Below are 19,936 nucleotides of genomic sequence, written 5' to 3'. Positions count from 1 at the left end.
CAGTGAAGCGCAGGTTTCAAAACCCTCTTTTTTTTTATACAAGTCTATAATTAAAGACTCGCCTTTCCATGGTTAAAGTCCATTGTGCATAAGGTTTTAAAACATTTTTGTGTAAAGCAAATGCCTCATCAGCAACAAATACATAACTGAGCCCATACTTGCATTGGTCATCTGATGGTAAGTGTAATTTGTTATTCACCCTTCGGTCATAAAACACGGTCTTTTTAAAAGAACCACCATCCGAGGCTCGACCGTTTTTGCCCACGTTCACAAACAAGAACTCATAATTTGCATTCGCTACTGCCATAAGGACAATGCTGAAATATCCTTTATAATTAAAATAAAATGACCCCGTGTTGCTTGGAGGGGTGATTCGAACATGCTTGCCATCAATGGCACCACCACAGTTTGAGAAATTCCACTTCCTTTCAAAATCAACGGCAATGGATTTCCACTCTTCAGTAGATGATGGAAACTGGGAAATAAAAATGAAATATTTAGAAATCAAACAAACAAAACTAACACCTACACCTACTCATTCAAACATAGAAAATCTGGTCCCTGTGCCCACTTTACCACCCTATTTCATGCCCAAAAGCTTTGAAATTTGTTTAATAGATACCATATTTTGTTTATTCAATGTAAGCTTAATGATTCTATTTGCTAAAATTTTTTTAATATAACATGTTCTGAATAAGAAGCTGGAAAATGAATAAGAAGCTGGAGCTCGCATAATAAGTGAATTAGAAGATGGCCGAATAAGAAGCTAACTTCAGCCTTGTATTATTTTTGACCTTTTACATTGCATTCACTTTCCGCTTAGGTGTATTGCTCACGCAATGTAATAAGACAAAAACACACACATAGATGAAAGAGAACAAAAAGCAATAATTTGTGTCCTAATTGGTGTTAGCGCAAATAAATTACACTTATTAGACATAATATCTCAATTATGAAAAGTGACAGTGCATACTTCAAAATAAAATGTTTGTACCTTGAAATACTCCAATTTCAGGGCCCTACAGGTCTCGGGGATGATGATGCTTCCAAATTTAAGGTCAGCCAGGGATCTACCAGTGGCTAGGAAGCAGAAGGTAGCCACCAGCCTCTCCTCAGCTGATATGGACCTCCGCATGCACATATCCTGTCGCTGGATGACAGGGGTCACAAGCTTCAACAACTCCTGGAACGTCACCTCATCCATCCGCAAGAAATTCCGGAAGTCATCCGGGTTATTCTCATGAATCTCAAGCAGAAGAGGCATGTGGGACATGGTATCCCTCCGCAGCTGCCACTCCTTTGTCCAATAGGAACGAGGCCTTCTCCTCTCAGCCATCTCCCTTTCAGACAAAAGCAGGACTCCTGTGTACGCAGCCATAGCTCGATGGCTTATAGGATCCATGGTAATAGCACAATACACACACGTTGTTAAAGAAACAAAGTAGAGCAAATTAGCAATGCAATAGCATTCAGCAGGTATAAAACACACCAAACTAGCCACAGAGCAATAAATGCAGAGTTTTAAAATAGCCCTGCCTTTTTCTACCCTCATGGTAGCCCCTCCCACCATATCACACACATCTGCAAAGTATACACCCCTCAAGAACACTACGACCGATCATTGCCATTTTAATTCTTCATCATTTAAATACTGTCAGATATAGTTGGTTGTTCTTTGGTAAAATCGTTCATGATCGTTGTTCAAATAGTTCATAGATATCTACCACTAGTTTCAAAGGAAATTTCAACGGAAATCGTTCAGCGATATTGTTGGTGTTCAAAATAGCTATGTGTGTACCCAGCATAAGTCATTTTCTTTATCACTGCTATATCAATTATTTCATTTGTGATACTGAGAAGAACATACAGCACTAGTAAAATTCTATTATATTACTATTTCTATTGTGGTCATGGTGTGGGCTGAGGAGGGGAGTTTCCAGGCAAACGGAAACCCCCCTGCATTTGCCTATGAATGTCTCAGGCTGATTTGTATGAGAAGCATGACAAGGAACATCCAATCCTTGAAGTATTTAGAAAGCACTTAACACAAACATTGCAAGTAAAAAATTGCCAGCAGGAGGTAAGAATTGGAGCTTTAAAGTATGTTGTATTTTCTATTTTACAGAGAGAGATTAAACACTTTGCCACTGACAATATTCAGCTATGGTATTTTCCCATCTTCAGGGGATGATTGGCTGAGACAGAATCTGTTAAAATTAAAATCTACATGACGCCATTTTGCAAATGGCCGCCCAATGCCATTTTAGCGAATCTCACAATATCAGTACATACGGCGATATTATTTAGCGTCGTGCGATTCCCACGCAATAGAACACTGTTAAAAGTCCTCATTATATAAATACATACATTTACTAAAACATATAATATGAACAATCCTGCAAAGCATGTATCACAGTGCACTCCACAAACACGTACACGCACAACGCTAACTAGTGTCTTTTCTTAATATCCTTAAACCTACACATTGCACACTTACATAGAAAGGTTCCCTAGCATTAAGGTTAATATTCAAGGTTATATTCATTATTAATTATGTTATGAATTGACTATATTTTAGATCTCTGGTTTAGTACATGATAAGCAGACCATGTTTGGTGCTATTCTGAACCACTGTTTATTTGCAGACTTCCGGTTCCATCGGCAAGGACATCGCAACATGCGTGTGTGAATTATGGATCATAGAGAGATAGGCATTGAAATGTACTCTGTAATGTAATGTTTATTAGCCAGTTTAGACTTGTTCTTTGACGGGAAAACGGACACAAAGAGCTGTTGGAGGCTGAACTATTACAATACAAACTGATCTATGAACTGCATCGCAACAGAAGAACCAGGAAGAAGAACCAATGGGATTATGCCAACTTGTTCTATTGTATTGCCTATCTCCGTAAGGGTACATAAGCAGGCTCTCTGAATCTGATAGTTAGTCATCTTTCTTGTTGACGGAGGCTTCACGTTTGATGCCGGAAGTCTGGATCCATAGCGCATGCGTATATATCGACTGTACCTAGTGATTGTATAATTTGTTTGCGCTAATTGTATTTAGATCACAGCGTGTAACTATACCCTTTTTGTTGAATAATATCTTTTTTGTGTTTTGGAACCACAATCAAAGTCTGGAAAAAAGCAATTATTTCTTGTGCGACTTACTACGCTAAATAGCGACATTTATGGTGTATAGATCATTAGGTATTCATATTGGTTATATGTATGTACAGTGCATCTGGAAAGTATTCACAGCGCTTCACTTTTTCCACATTTTGTTATGTTACAGCCTTATTCCAAAATGGAATGAAGCCATTTTTGTCCTCAAAATTCTACACACAATACTCCATAATGACAACGTGTAAAAAGTTTTTAGTTTTTTGCAAATGTAATAAAAAAAAAACGAAGAAATCACATTTACATAAGTATTCACAGCCTTTGCCATGAAGCTCGAAATTGAGCTTAGGCGCATCCTGTTTTCACTGATCATCCTTGAAATGTTCCTACAGCTTAATTGGAGTCCACCTGTGGTAAATTCAGTTGATTGGACATGATTTTGAAAGGCATACACACCTGTCTATATAAGATCCCACACTTTACAGTGCATGTCAGAGCACAAACCAAGCATGAAGTCCAAGGAAATGTCTGTAGACCTTCGAGACAGGATTGTCTTGAGGCACAAATCTGGGGAAGGGTACTCCATCATCCATAAATAGAAGAAGTTCGGAACCACCAGGACTCTTCCTAGAGTTGGCCAGCCATCTAAACTAAGTGATCGGGGGAGAAGGGCTCTAGTCAGGGAGGTGACCAAGAACCTGATGGTCACTCTGTCAGAGCTACAGCATTCCTCTGTGGAGAGAGGAGAACCTTCAGAAGGACAACCATCTCTACAGCAAGTCACCAATCAGTCCTGTATGGTAGAGTGGCCAGACGGAAACCACTAATTAGTAAAAAGCACATTGCAGCCCACCTGGAGTTTGCCAAAATGCACCTAAATTCTCTGGTCTGATAAGACAAAGATTGAACTCTTTGGTGTGAATGCCAGGCGTTATGTTTGGAGGAAACCAGGCACTGCTCATCACCAGGCCAATACCATCCCTACAGTGAAGCATGGTGGTGACAGCATCATGCTGTGGGGATGTTTTTCAGTGGCAGCAACTGGGAGACTAGTCAGGATAGAGGAATAGATGAATGCAGCAATGTACAGAGACATCCTGGATGAAAACCTGCTCCAGAGAGCTCTTGACCTCAAACTGGGGCGATGGTTCATCTTTCAGCAGGACAACGACCCTAAGCACACAGCCAATATATCAAAGGAGTGGCTTCAGGACAGTTCTGTGAATGTCCTTGAGTGGCCCAGCCAAAGCCCAGACTTGAATCCGATTGAACTTGAGAGGTGCTGCAAAGAGGAATGGGTGAAACTGGCCAAAGATAGGTGTGCCAAGCTTGTGGCATCATATTCAAAAAGACTTGAGGCTGTAATTGCTGCCAAAGATGCATCAACAAAGTATAATACTTTGTGAATACTTATGTACTTGTGATTTCTTAGTTTTTTTAAATTAAATTTGCAAAAATCTAATTTTTACATGTCATTATGGGGTATTGTGTGTAAAATTTTGAGGACAAAAATTAATTTATGCCATTTTGGAATAAGGCTGTAACATAACAAAATGTGGAAAAAGTGAAGCGCTGTGAATACTTTCCATATGCACTGTATATTCATGCCACTGTGTATGCATTTCACACCAGTCTTCATGATTTGGAAGTACAGTCCTGTTTTTTGGGCACTACCCCGCTTATGGGTTGGAGAAAAGGTAGGTAGAGAACATTCCCACCTGCTGTGCACATAATGACAAAGTAAAATTTGCCCATTTCAACAAATAAGATTCTATGTACCTATTATTTCTATGTTACATCCTTTCAAATTATAAAAAGATTTTGTTTGGTTGCTATGGGTGACCTTCCACCTCTGTATATAGTACTTTCCTCTGTATTGTGCTGCCAACATTGTAGAGAGAGAGAAGAGAGAGAGAGACACACACATACAGACAGACAGTATGTTTACATGGAAAGCCTCTTCCTCCTTTAAAAATCCAGTGTTTGTCCATGAACATTTCAGGGGCAAGTCTATCCCTTTTTGTAAGCTGTATGTTGCATACATTCACATAGCATTGCTAATTTACTCTTTACCTTATTGTAATATGCTGTTTATCCTTTTTTCTTTTTGATCAAAGGTGGAAAATGTGGCCAGATACTTGTACTACACATGGACAGTACAAAAGTCTCCTTGGATTTTGTAAAAAATATTGAAAAAACAAGTGAATATTTTTTACAAACTCAGAAAAACTGGGCTGACAAATCAGACAGCTGCCAATTATCTGAAGAGTCTGAGGTGGTTTATACAGTACAACGTAACGGGCACTGGCATACAGCAGGACAATAAGGCCCTGTTTGACACCTTTGAGTCATTCTATAACAAGACCTCCAATGGGCCCTCAGTAAAGGGATCTCACAGAAGATTGTTTCAAAAAGGTAAGTCTCAAGTACTGATTTAGTGGAAGACAGTTTTTCTTGAGGGGTATGTATACTTTTGCTCTGCTCTGACAGCAAAAATGAAAATAGTTTTTAAAAACTGTATTCAAAAGATACTTAGAAGTGCTACAACGGGGTAGGTGGGAATGTTCTAAGTAACTAAGAACTCCTTTGTTGTCCTACACTATTGTATCATTTTATAGTATCTGCTGTATAATTAATCTTGTATTTGCAGGTATGATTTGCTGTTGGCTGAAATGAAAACCCCAGATTGTCATAAGCTGCTGGTTGTGGCAAAGCCTGGATTTCTTAAAACCATTCAGAAGGGTAATAAAGATCAGGCACTTGATGAAACAGAAAAACTGACAATTCTCTACTATCTTCAGGCTGTGGTCATTCTGCAACACCTTCAGCGATCAGGCGATGTGCAAAATATGGCTGTAAGTAAAACTTCGTACTTCCAGTTACACCTGATGTCTCTGTTTCCTTCTCACTACAGGTAAACTCTAGATACATTGCTGACCTTTTTATTATCTGCAGGTGGAGTGGGTTAATCGAAAACACTGAATATAAAGTGGTAAAGAAAGCTGTCATTGGTGTGAAAACCCACAAAACATCCACACAGCAAGTTGCTGCTTTTGCACTTAATGAGGAACTGGTGCGTATCGCATTTCTACTTCAGGGTCCATAGGGTATCCACAGGATACCTTGGGGGTATAGGTGTGACATCAGTCGCAGGGCACCAAAGAGTTAAGCTTTCAGCCTCCCAGGATGCACTAGGTCCCCCTCCTATACCCCGCCCCCGGGCCAAGGCACCTCAGTTTAGTTTGGTGCCCGGCCGGAGTCGGGTGCACCTGTTGGAGTGGGGGCTAGAAGAGCCCCTGAAGCTTATTCTTCATGCAGCTGTGGCTGCACAACTGGATGAACAGCATGGACAGTCAGTCCTGACGTCCATGCTGTCTTCCCTACACCCCGCCGGTACCAGAACGCCGGTACTGATCCGGGGATGCTGGTGGGCGTCTGGGGTCACAGCTAGCGGTGACCCCAGATGCTCCGGACCATGGCCGGATTCAAGGGGGACAGAGGTAAGCAGCGGGGTCCCGCGGTGGGTCCCCGCTGATCACATGGTCCTAAGTCCCCAGGCAGGGGGCTCCCTGGGGACTGGCTGCAGCGTGGAGCCAGGTGACCAACCTGCGCTTCCACTACCCCCTGGGACAGCGGACCGCAGCAGAGCGGTAGCGCTGCGGCGTCCCAGGGGTTAAATGCATGCCAGGGGAGCGCGCCTTCCCTGTCTCACAGCCGGCGCCTCCCCCGCTGCACACAGCCCTCTCTGCATGCTGCCGACTGGTCCTGTGGCAGCGCTCCTCCCCCAGGCCAGCCTCCTCTCTGCTCCTCGGCGGCCATCTTCTCCAGAACGCATGGTGAACGCTGCTGGAAGCGCTGGACGAAGCATCGTGGTCTGGGTCCCCCCGCATACCTCTCCTCCGCTGTGGTCAGGTCTGTGTATGCAGCGCTGTGTCCTACCAGGCCCTGTGTCTGTGTAGTTGAGTGATCAGCGCTGTTAGTGCAGGAATTGTTATTTTTCTGCATTGTATGTGACTGTGCTAGCGCTGCTGCCTGTAATCTTTTCTTCTCTAAACTGTCAGCTTTATTACTGTCCCTGTTCTTTCTGCTAAAGCCCTTGCGGTGCGGTGCTGCAGGGTGGTCTCTCGCCTATTTAATACTTAATTGGTGAGAGAGGTCACATACGTGGTGCCATCATGTCTGAAAGTGATTTTCCCCTCCGGCTACAGTGTACCACGTGCAAAGTACCGTTAGCGGAGGGGGAGGGTAGCGCGGAGGGCCTTTGCCGGCAGTGTTTGTCCATGGCGCGGCCTATTACGGTTACAGCACCGGTACAGGAGCCGCCCTGGGCTTGTTTCGCTCAGGCGTTAACAGCTTTAGTGGGCCAGTTAGCTCCGCAGCCCGCGTTTACTCCGATGGGTTTGTCCCAGCAGTCTGTGGTGTCGTCACCAATGCAGGGGTTCCCACGACAATTGGTGGTACCCCACAGTCTCCCTATTTCCCCGCTCCCGGGTTCTCAGGAGCCAGCGTGGGTTAAGTCCCTGACGAGTTCTGTACAGCACTTGTCGGATGTGTTGCAAGGGGAGTCTGTGATGCGGTCTCATAAAAGGCCGGTGGCGTCTCTGTCCGCTCCTTATGAGGATGACGAAGGGACGTCTGATGATGGGGAGATTCTAGATCCTTACGATCAGGAACCTCTCCATACTAAGGACGCTGATGCTAAGTCCAAAGTATATATTCCTGGACTTATTCGGGCGGTCCGCACAGCCTTGGTGATTGAGGACGAAGTTCCCCCAGCGGCTAAATCTAAGTATGCCTTTTTCAAAGATGTGAAGGGCGATGCCACAGTCTTTCCTCTTTCGGGTCAGTTGGTGGACCATTTAGAGGAGGCGTGGAAACAACCTGGCAAAAGATACCAGCCGCAGAGACGTCTGGCGGTGGCTTATCCGTTCGCGGATAATTATTTTGCGAAGTGGGAATCCCCTCCACAGGTGGATTCTCACGTGACCCGTCTTGTCCGTAGTGCCACATTGCCGATGCCATCCATGTCCTCCCTTAAGGATGCTACGGACCGCAAGGTAGAAATCTGCCTGAAGTCCGCTTATTCCCTTGCAGGGGGGGCAGCACGGCCGGCTATGGCCATTTGCTGGGTTGCCAGAGCGATGGAGCGCTGGGCGGATTCATTAGAGGCTTCTTTTGAATCCGACTGTCCGGCCGATCAGGCGGAGTTGATTGGCAATCTCCGTGATTCGGCCACCTACATCAACGAGGCGGCTCTAGACATTAGTACTCTGGTGTCTAGAATTTCTTCAGCAGCGGTAGCTGCTCGTCGCACCTTGTGGATGCGATCCTGGAAGGCGGACGCAGATTCCAAGAAAGGTCTGGAAGCGTTGCCGTTTACCGGAGAAGTTCTCTTCGGTCCGGATCTGGATAAGATTGTGGCCACGCTGGCGGCAGCCAAATCTGCCTGTCTCCCGTCGGCCGCTGCTCCTTCTGGTTCGGGACCATCGTCCTTTCGGTCATCTAGGGCCCAGGGCAGGCCCAAACCACAGTCGTTTCCTCGACAGGCTGGCCCTAAGAAATCGGTCAAGCCCCGGAAGCAGGCATGGAGTACCAGACGTCCGGCCCCCAAGCCAGATGACAAGCCTGCGGCCTGACGGTCCGGGCCTCCCTTTGGGGGATCCCAGGGTGGGAGGCCGCCTGCTACAGTTCGCCCAGTGTTGGTCGACCACTACGACAGACACTTGGGTTCTGGAGGTGGTTTCCCACGGATACGCCCTCTCCTTCCGGCACAGACCCCCGGCTCGCTTCTTCACCACGGGTCTCCCATCAGACCGGAACAAGGCTACGGAGCTGCGGAAGGTATTGCACACTATGCTCCAGGCTGGAGTTATAGTGGCGGTTCCATTCTCCCAGAGGGGCCAGGGTTTCTATTCAAATCTATTTTTGGTACAGAAACCCAATGGGTCATATTGTCCGATTCTCAACCTCAAAGCACTCAACAAGTCTTTGCGGGTCCCGAAGTTTCGGATGGAGACCCTACGGTCCATCATTCTGGCGCTGGAACCTGGGGACTACTTGGTGTCATTGGACATACAGGACGCTTACCTGCATGTCCCTATTCTTTGGCGCCATCAACAGTTCCTCAGGTTTGCAATCAGCAGCGACCACTTCCAGTTTCGGGCGTTACCTTTTGGCCTGGCAACAGCACCACGTGTTTTCACCAAGGTGATGGCGGTCATGGCGGCTTCTCTGCGGCTGCAGGGAGTCCGCATGTTGCCGTATTTGGACGACCTGTTATTGGTGGCAGGATCTCCAGAGCTCCTGTTATGCCACTTGGACCTGACTATTGCACTGCTGCAACGGCACGGCTGGCTAATCAACTGGCAGAAGTCCACTCTAATCCCGTCTCGGAGGATTCTGCATCTTGGAGCCTTATTGGACTCGGGACAGCAAAGGATCTTTGTGACGGAGGACAAGATCTCTGCTTTACAGTCAAGGGTGCGCAGTTGTCTGCACAGCCGCCGGGTGTCCTTACACTCGGCGATGAGGTTACTGGGCTCCATGGTGTCGGTGTTCGACATGGTGGAATACGCCCAGTTTCACTCCAGACCTCTGCAGCACCTGATCCTGTCCAAGTGGAACGGGCTGACTCAGTCTCTGAAGTCCCAGACGATTGTGCTCACCCAGGAGGTTCGCCTGTCCCTTACGTGGTGGTTACAGACGACCCACCTCAACAAGGGACGTCCGTTCTGGGTTCCAAATTGGGTCCTGTTGACAACGGACGCCAGTCTTCGGGGCTGGGGAGCAGTTTCGGGTCCACACTTGTTCCAGGGCAGGTGGACGCCGACAGAAGCGGAGCTTCCAATAAATATCTTGGAACTCCGTGCGGTCTTCAATGCTCTCCAGCAGGCACAGCGGTTTCTCCAGGGTCGCCCGGTGCAGGTCCAGTCGGACAATGCTACCACCGTGGCCTACATAAACAGGCAAGGAGGAACTCGCAGTCGGGCGGCTCTCGTAGAGGTCTCTCGGATCCTGGTTTGGGCGGAGCGCAATCTTCCGGCCATATCAGCGGTCTTCATCCCGGGAGTGCTCAATTGGGAGGCGGACTTTCTAAGTCGCCAGGACGTTCATCCGGGGGAATGGTCCCTGCACCCGGACGTTTTTCAACTACTGGTGGACAGGTGGGGTCTTCCAGAAATCGACCTCATGGCGTCCCGGCACAACAACAAGTTGCCGGTGTACGGGTCTCGCACAAGAGACGAAGGGGCGTCTCTGGTGGATGCTCTGTCCGTCCGGTGGACGTTCCGGTTCGCATACCTGTTCCCTCCGGTCTCCCTTCTTCCACGGGTAATCCGGAAATTCAAACAGGAAGGAGGGACGCTCCTGTTGATAGCTCCCGCGTGGCCCAGACGGCACTGGTTCTCAGACCTTCAGGGTCTGTCCGTGGACATTCCTCTGCGGTTGCCGCTACGACCGGACCTTCTGTCTCAGGGTCCTTGCCTTCACCCGGACCTGACTCGGCTGTCTTTGACGGCGTGGCTGTTGAGACGGCCATGCTGAGGTCCCGGGGGTTTTCCAGCTCTGTGGTGCGTACCATGTTACGAGCTCGGAAACCGTCTTCCGCGAGGATATACCATCGCGTGTGGCATACGTTCTTCCAGTGGTGTCGACCGAGAGGTTATGCACCGCGGGAGTTTCATCTGTCTCGGATTCTCGCCTTCCTGCAAGCGGGACTAGATCATGGGCTTCGCCTTGCTTCTTTGAAGGTACAGGTTTCGGCCCTATCTGTCTGGTTTCACCGTAGGATTGCTACAATCCCGGATGTGCGCACCTTTATGCAGGGTGTTCTCCGCATTCAGCCGCCCTTTGTTCCACCTGTGGCGCCTTGGGATTTGGCTGTGGTCCTGAGGGCTCTCCAAGGACCGCCGTTTGAACCACTGGGCTCAGTGGATCTTAAATGGCTAACAGCTAAGACTGTTTTCCTTCTGGCCATTGCTTCGGCCAGACGTGTTTCTGAGTTAGGGGCTCTTTCTTGTAGACCCCCTTTCTTGGTTTTTTATGGGAACAGGGCAGTGCTCCGCACTCGGCCCGAGTTTCTTCTCAAAGTTGTTTCCCAGTTTCATATTAACGAGGAAATAGTTGTTCCGGCCTTTAACTCACCGGGTCTTTCCGTGGGTGAGGCCTCTTTGGATGTTGTGCGGGCCTTAAGGACTTATGTTGACCGCACTTCTTCGTTTAGGAAGTCGGACGCTTTGTTTGTCCTCTTTGGCTTCCGTAAAAAGGGTTGGCCTGCTTCAAAGCAAACTTTGGCAGCCTGGATCCGTATGGCTATTTCTGAAGCTTATCTTCATGAAGGCCTACCGGTCCCTCCTTCTCTGAAGGCTCATTCCACTAGGTCTGTGGGTCCTTCGTGGGCAGCTCGACGTGGTGCCTCGGCAGTTCAGATCTGCAAGGCTGCTACGTGGTCTTCTGTCCATACCTTCGTGAGGTATTACAGGTTTGACACCTTCGCCTCTCAGGATGCTTCCTTCGGGCGGCGGATTCTCCTTTCTGCACAGGAGCGTCCCCACCCTTAAAGGATACTGCTTTGGGACATCCCCAAGGTATCCTGTGGATACCCTATGGACCCTGAAGTAGAAAATATGAGATATGGTAAGAACTTACCCTTGTTATCTCTATTTCTACGAAGTCCATAGGGTTCCACAGGACTCCCGCCCTGTCGCACCTGTGCTGCAGATGGGCTTTGCTCTGGTCACCGGTTTTCCGTCTCCCTCTGGTGAGAATGTGATTCTTGTATGTGTCCAGATCTTTGTTCTCTCTCTTCCTTCTCCTCCTCCGGCCTATGGCTTGGTAACTAACTGAGGTGCCTTGGCCCGGGGGCGGGGTATAGGAGGGGGACCTAGTGCATCCTGGGAGGCTGAAAGCTTAACTCTTTGGTGCCCTGCGACTGACGTCACACCTATACCCCCAAGGTATCCTGTGGAACCCTATGGACTTCGTAGAAATAGAGATAACAAGGGTAAGTTCTTACCATATCTCATATTATTTCTATTCTTCTATTATACCTATTCTAGTTTAATGCAAGCCACAAGTTTACTGTCCTTTCTTTTCTAAGCATTTTGTCTGCAGAGGTAACATTTATGTATCTTTCCTTTAAATGGTTTGACATCTATTTAAAAAAAATCAGGCCCATGTTCTTACAAACACACAAGACAGTGAATATTTTTTTTATCTCAACAACAGGTGAAAAAATATATAATCCTTCAAATGACCTGTCAAGATCCACCAAAGGTAAGCGAAGATGACTCATTCATCTGCATGTAACATATTGATTCAATTTTCCATAAGCAAAGCATTGGGATAAGCGATACATTGGTCAGATTTCTACCATAATCACAAACATTTTCCTTATTTTATTCACTTTATTTTTCCCTTTGTAGATTTAAACTGACACCAGTGACGAGCCATGAAATTTGCAACATCAATGAAACCTGTGTGTCATCAAGGTATACAGATGGTGACAAGTGTGTCTTTGCAAGGTACTTGGAGCACAGATACCACTGCAGAAAGGTTCTAAAGATTGAATAATTTTGATTCTGTGGTGAAGGTATCATGTATCATAGACAGCATGGTTTCAAAGGAAGGGCCTCAGGCATCAACATCAACACAATAAATCTATTTTCAAAAACACACATAACATTCTCTTTTTGTTTTTTTCCAGAGATGTTCAAACAGGAACAAGAAAGAGGACCAGGGATGAAGATGGTAATGAAGCACCACAAACTTCCCACGAAAAAAAAAATCAAAAGATGAACTATATTCTGATTTCTTATTAAAACATCCCCTCAACCTGAATCGAGAACCTCCATCACTTAAAGGTAGCCTGCAACATGATGAAGGTTGTTTTTGTTATGCCAAGTGGCGGAAAACACAGAGAAAGCTGCGAATGGAGGATTGGTAAGAAGTTATATTATAATTCAAAATAGACGAAGGGATTTCCCCAAATAGGAACTTTCATTTTATGGATTGCTTCAGATCCAACCTGTATAAGACTGACTGTAGTTTATTTATGTACTAACTATATATGTTTTCTATCCAGTCTCAAATTCATTTTGTGATTTTTTTTTTTGGTTTGGTTTTTCTACAGCACATTTCCGCAAAAGGCTTCCAGAGGAGAGGCAGGTTCATCAATATGCTGAACCACAGGGATGGACAAAAAACATCCCGAGAATGTACGATATAACTGCCAACTGGAAGCCGCAGCAACCAAAAATGAATATAGATTAGAAGGAAATTGAAGAAATTGTATTATTACAGAACTGGAAGGGACTGACAATCGCTCCTGATGAAAGAAAAGGAGAAAAAGTGGTTACCACCAGGTCATTTTTGAAGGGGGATGTTGTATGTGATTACCATGGGTCTTTAATTTCAAAAAATGAAGGGCTAGAGAAAATGAAAAAATACTAACAGGAAGAAAATGGGTATTTGTATTTCTTTAAAGATTTGAAAGGAAAGTGTTGCTGTATAGATGGAACAATTGCACCATGCAGTTGCCATCCAGACATAGAAAGCACATATGGCCGAAAAATAAACCATTCAAAGAAAGAATATAATCTCAAGCCCTCATTTTTTCTCCTTTCGGAGATGGGCACACCAACCATATAACTGTTGGCCACAAAAGACAATTCTTCCTGGCGAGGAACTCCTCTTCAATTACAGTGTCAATAAGTCCTAGTTTGGAGGGGAAGGAGCAGACTTATCCTGGCTGGATGAGTAGTTGATGTAAACTTTACTGGTATTTTTTTCTAATTTTTTTTTTGGAACAATAAAAATATATTGTCACAGCCAGTACTAGTGGTCATTATTCAATATGTTTCATGGTACTTCTTTTTGTTATACACAGCCAGTTTTATATAAATGTTTTTTTTTTATTACCTGTCTGGGTCTTGCATATGTAGTTTATATGTAACTATGATTTCTTTATCTCAAAAACAGATTGCATAAAAAAATGGACACAATACTCAATTCTCTGCACTCGTGTATTATTTGAATAGTTTAAAGGCAAATGCAGGATGTCTAGAGGGTGGTTCCATATGTTTCATGTCTCTGATTTGCTTTGTTATTACTGCTTCACATCACTGAGGTCATGATGTGTTCAAGTCCCACAAATGGGCCTAATATTTTCCCTGTGTGTGTGTGTGTTTTCTTCAGGTACTTCAGTATTCTAAAACAATTGAAAATATATTAAGATAATTGTCTTCTGGCAAAAAATGACCATATTGTGTGTACATATAAAGGTAGACTGCTTTGGTATTAGAATACCGATGGTCGGGATGCTGGCTGTTGGTATCCCAACAGTGGCATCCCCCCACCGGATTGCTGGCAGTGGGGCAAGCACTGCGAGTCCCCTTGTGGGCTTGCCAAGCTGTGGGCCCGGTGGCTCGCCACACTATTATATTTTCCCTCTATGGGTGTTGTGGACGCCCATAGTTGGAGAATACCTAGTCTGTTGGCAAAGCGGGTGCCGGCATTTACCGCCTGTCATGATTCCAGTGGTGGTCCCGACAGTAGGTATTGTGATTGTATCCCGGTAGACTAGATGGACCAAATGGTTCTTATCTGCTGTCAAATTCTAGGTTTCCTTGTAGTTATGAGGTAATGTATGTGATGCTATGGAAACAGTGCAAGGTGTGCATGCTACTTTGTTAGTCCTGGGCATCACAATGTCTCATGGCAGCTCTGGCTAATTGAGTCCTGCAAGCATCTCACACTTGAATTTGCAATTAAATTCCAAACTCTCATTTCTTTTTCAGATGAACATAGCATTTTGTTTGTGTATCACCCTAAGTAGGGTAAAATGAAGGAAATAATGTTGGGACACAGTGTAGACCATGTTTTGCACCTAGCCAAATGAATAATCATGGACAGAGGGTTTAAATAGCATATTTTGGCCAATAAAGACATGTCAGTCTTAAGATGAATTTATCCAAAAAAACAAATAATACTTAAAATTATGTGGGACAGATAATTATGTGGAGGTGTAAAATTAATGGGAGCATAATTTTTGAACTTGCAGATAATATGGGTTCAGAAATTGAGGGTCCAGTCCATGAACTGGATGTTATCAGCCTGTACTCCGCATTCAAAAAAGAAATTCGGGTCTCGCACTGAACCTATTGATACTGATAATGAATAATTATCTACTCCCTTCCCTATAAATGCTTCATCAGTTTATCTGTTATTCTATTTCACCAAATTTTATTATTTGTTTATGGGTATGGTACCACCTCTCTCACAATGTACAATCCAAAATGTTGTGTAGAAAAAGAGTGAGATTCTATGGTGCACTCAGGGAGGAGTTAAATACTATTTTTAATTACTGAATATATTTGTATATAATGTTATCAAAACATAGCTTTTATTATTTTATTCATAAAAGTTTAGAGAAATACTTCCATTTTCTTGAACACAAATATTAAATTAAAATAAAGTCAAGAAAAAATGTGCTTAAAGTATAGAAACAGTGTGTATTAACATTACTAAGATCTGCTGTGTCAGTATCTTGTTATTTATTGAATAGCTATTGTTCATATACAAGGAGTTCCAAATAGGAGTTATCTATTTAAACTAGTATCTATTATGTTATGTTATTCAAAAGATACTTCTCTCCAAGAAACTGATGCACATATTAATAAAACATGACACACGTTAATTGGATGAAATTTCTAAAAACATCAAAAGAACTAGTGAAAAGTTGAAAGCATATGAAAGTTTGGAAAACTTCAGAAAGATGTATGAAAAATATAAGATAGATATAGATGAGTTTGAAAAAACAATAAAAGAAAGGAAACAAAAATTTGTAAGGGACAAAAATTATTTCATCAATAATAGAATATTCAAATGGAGTAATAGGAAATCAAGACAAGAGAGAACAAACTCTTCAAATGATACAACATTGGAAATAGAATCATCTGAAGGAGAGAATAATGAATCATCACGAAATAATCAATGGAACAAACATTTTTTAGGTCCAAGTTACAACACAACAGATGGCCAAGACAGAAACAAGAAGGGGGTCTAAGAAATCTAAGAAAAAGGGATCAAAGAATGGGAAGACAAAGCTGAAGAGGAAATACAAAACATACAGGAAATGAAAAAGAAAGATACATTACAAATAATAAATGTATCTGATAAAGTTATGAATACCACTCAAATAGATGTAATATGAAAAGGCTTTACTTTTTCCCCAACAAAAGATATGAACAGATTTGAAATTGAAAAGGACTTACAACTATTTACAATAAAACTTCTCCTAAGAAAGTTTTTCAAGAATAAATCTAAAAGAGAAATCGCAAATGAAGATCAGAACATGGAATAACTAGATAAAGAAGAACAGGAAGCATTACAGGCCCTGGAAGAATTGGAAGAGGAGTCAAATAGTGTGGTCCAAATAAATAAAGATACATCTAAAAAAATTGAAAAGAAATCAAAGTTCATACCTAATCCTAATATATGTCCACAGATACAAATGTACCAAAATCTAGTATCAAAGGATTTGGAAAATAAAAGTAAATATTGGAAAATCAACAATCTGAGCAAGGAAGAATGTAAGGCTCTGAAGGAGATTGAAAGTTGGAAAGAAATAGTAATAAAACCATTGGATAAAGGGGGCAATATTGTCCTATGGCCTAGAGATGAATATCTTAAGGAAATCTACAATCAACTAAATGATGACAAATATTATAAACATTTGATTTTCAACCCTACTTCAAATGATCAGAAACAGTTCCACAGAATCATTGGAGAAGCAATGGATAGTAGTATTATTGCTAAGAATGCGTACAATTTTGTGTGGTAGAAAACCCCCAAATCCCTACTTTTTATGCCTTGCCAAAAGTACATAAAAATGATAAATGCCCACCGGGAAGACCAATTGTGGCGGGCATTGGAAGTGTAACAGAAAAAGCAAATATATACAGTACGTGGATACTTACCTATGGAAATTTGACTGAATTGCCATCCTACGAAAGAGTCACTATGGATGTGCTGAATAAATTGGAAGATTTGAACATAACTGAAGATACTTGGATTTCTACCTGTGACATAGAATCGCTGTACACAAGTATCAATCACAACATTGGAATACAAGCTATTGAATATTTCTTAAAAATGGAGAAAGAAAATGATCACAATCAATTCATTTGCGAGTTGTTGGAATTTATCCTAACAAAGAATTACTTTGTTTTTAATGAACAGTTCTTCCTACAGACCCGAGGTATAGCAATGGGAACTACATGTGCGCCAACATACGCAAATCTGTACCTCTGGTGGTGGGAGAAAGAACATGTTTTTAATGAACATCTGGAAAGCTTTACAAAACATAAATGCATGGTATCGCTATATAGATGACCTTCTAATAATTTGGGAGGGTTCACAAGATCTATTTGTAGAACTTATACGAAACTTGAACAAAAACCCTTTTAACCTTAAACTCATGATGGAGATGAGTCAGGAGCAAATCACATTCCTTGATTTAACAATAAAAATAGATGGATCCAGAAAATTTACTACAGATATGTTTCGCAAACAAACAGCAACAAATAGTATTCTACACTTTGAAAGTTCTCATTACTTGGCCACAAGACACAGCATCCCCAAGGGAGAGATAGTCAAAATACAAAGGGATTGCTCAGATATGGAAACCTTTAAATTTAGATCTAAAGAATTGGAGGAACGCCTTATGGCTAGAGGTTACAGCAAAAGAAGCATCAAAAGACCGTATTAAGATGCAAAAAGGAAAGATAGAGGAGATCTATTAATACCGAAGAGAAAGTATCATGTGAGCAATGAAAAAACTAGATTTGTGGGAACATACTGTAATCAGTGGAAGGACATTCAGGAAATACTTCAAAACACTGGCATGTGCTACTCAGGGATGAAGAACTGGCTGAACAAATAGGAAACCAAATAAACATCAGTTGGAGAAAATCCTCAAACATCAAAGATAAACTAGTACACAGCCAATTTTCCATACACAAAAGTAAGGGTAGAATAGATGGAAGCTATTCCTGTGGAAGCTGTAAGGCTTGTCATTATATGAAAAAAACTTGTGAATTTATGGATAATTTTAACTTGGAAATCACAAGGTCATAAGTAGTATTCTTATAACACAATTTAATTTTATGACAGAATTTGCACAATATATAGAAATTCATAATCCTTTAGGGGACAATATAGTACACTTAGGAAAAAGGGATTCAATAACAAATATAGCTTAATTAATATTATAACTGAGATATTAACATGTAATAGAAATTATATATTTTTTTATGTAAAAAAAGGATTAATATTTTAATTATATTTGTTCTGAGATATTCCAAAGATTAATGTAAGTAATATAATCACTAAACACACTATATATATATATATATATATATATATATATATATATATATAAAAACACAGCAGAATGGACGGCACTCATGAGACTAATAAAAATATAAATAAGACCATGACACCGGTCGGTGTGCACGCCGACCGGTGTCATGGTCTTATTTATATTTTTATTAGTCTCATGAGTGCCGTCCATTCTGCTGTGTTTATGGATTTATAGAGGACTGGCACCAGGGCAGTTGGTGGAGGAAAGGAGTGCCGGTAACTTTGGATTATTATATATATATATATATATATATATATACACATATATATATATATATATATATATATATATATACATACATATATATACATACACACACACACTATATATATATATATAATATATATATATATATATATACATATACACATATATACATATACACATATATACATACACACATATATACACACACACACATATATACACACACATGAAATATCTAATAAACCCAATATAATTTTGGTACAAATGATAATTACATTTGAATATGGTACACATATACATGAACCTTGTGAAATAATGAGAGTGCTGTTTTATTGTTTCAGTCTAAGATATATCTACCAACCTTATAAATATGTGAAAAAACAATAGATATCCAGTAGACACACCCCTTAACTACGGTTGTTAGGAGAGAAGGGATAAAAACTATCAAATGAGGCCCACTCGGCTTGCCCTGAGGAAGCCGGATGTCTGGCGAGATGCGCATTGGCAGTACTGACCGCTGAGTCAGTCTTGTTAAAACCATATGTTTAAATGAATGTCATATACACTAACTAAAATATGGAAATGCCAATAACAGGCGCGTATATCCCAGCAGTCACTGAAAAGCAATAGCCAACTGTAGTGTGGGACGCCGGAGCACTGTTAATAATATTGAGTGCAGAGGTGGATAACGATAGCGGCTGTAACAGATAGTTACCCTTCTTTTGTATTCTGTTTCCCTTGTTTGGGAATCATTTAGGCAGGCACCGAACGCAGACTGGATTTGTATTTATAGCAGTGGAGTGCCGGCTTCTTGTTGTTTATTTTTGTATTAGTCTGTTAAAAGCCACAAACAGACTTCTACAGCAAGGCACCCAATGCTGGATGTTCCTTGTCACCAGACAACTCAGGTTTCCCTCAGTGCCCTATGGGTTTGGGCTAGTTAGCCTATTGATAATGATCCGGATTATCCTGTCCAGTGGCTTTTTGCCTTTTGATTTGTCTGTTATCTTACAGCAGCTATGGAGGACTTACAAGAGACCTTTAATTGTGTAACACAAATAGATGTGCTAAGCTTCTCAGAACAACAAGCCTCGAGGATTCTGTTCTCACAAGCACTTACAGATCAGGAAGTAGCTTCAAATGAGGACCATTATAAGGAATGGCTGAAATTAAAAAAGAGGGAAA

The 19,936-nt window shown here is 42.4% G+C and overlaps 2 pseudogenes; both read left to right on the top strand.

Annotated features, from left to right (window-relative positions):
* The first annotated feature begins 1,972 nt into the window (after positions 1 to 1,972).
* LOC148473278 (uncharacterized) lies at positions 1,973 to 12,364 on the top strand (annotated as a pseudogene).
* Positions 12,365 to 12,372: 8 nt separating this feature from the next.
* Positions 12,373 to 13,882, top strand: LOC148473277 (uncharacterized; annotated as a pseudogene).
* The last annotated feature ends 6,054 nt before the right edge of the window (positions 13,883 to 19,936 follow it).

The sequence above is a fragment of the Taudactylus pleione genome, unplaced genomic scaffold, assembly GCF_031769625.1.
Source record: "Taudactylus pleione unplaced genomic scaffold, aTauple2 ptg000946l, whole genome shotgun sequence".
Classification (NCBI taxonomy): Eukaryota; Metazoa; Chordata; class Amphibia; order Anura; family Myobatrachidae; genus Taudactylus; species Taudactylus pleione.
Note: the sequence above shows the minus strand (reverse complement) of the source record. Positions and strands in the feature narration are given on the sequence as shown.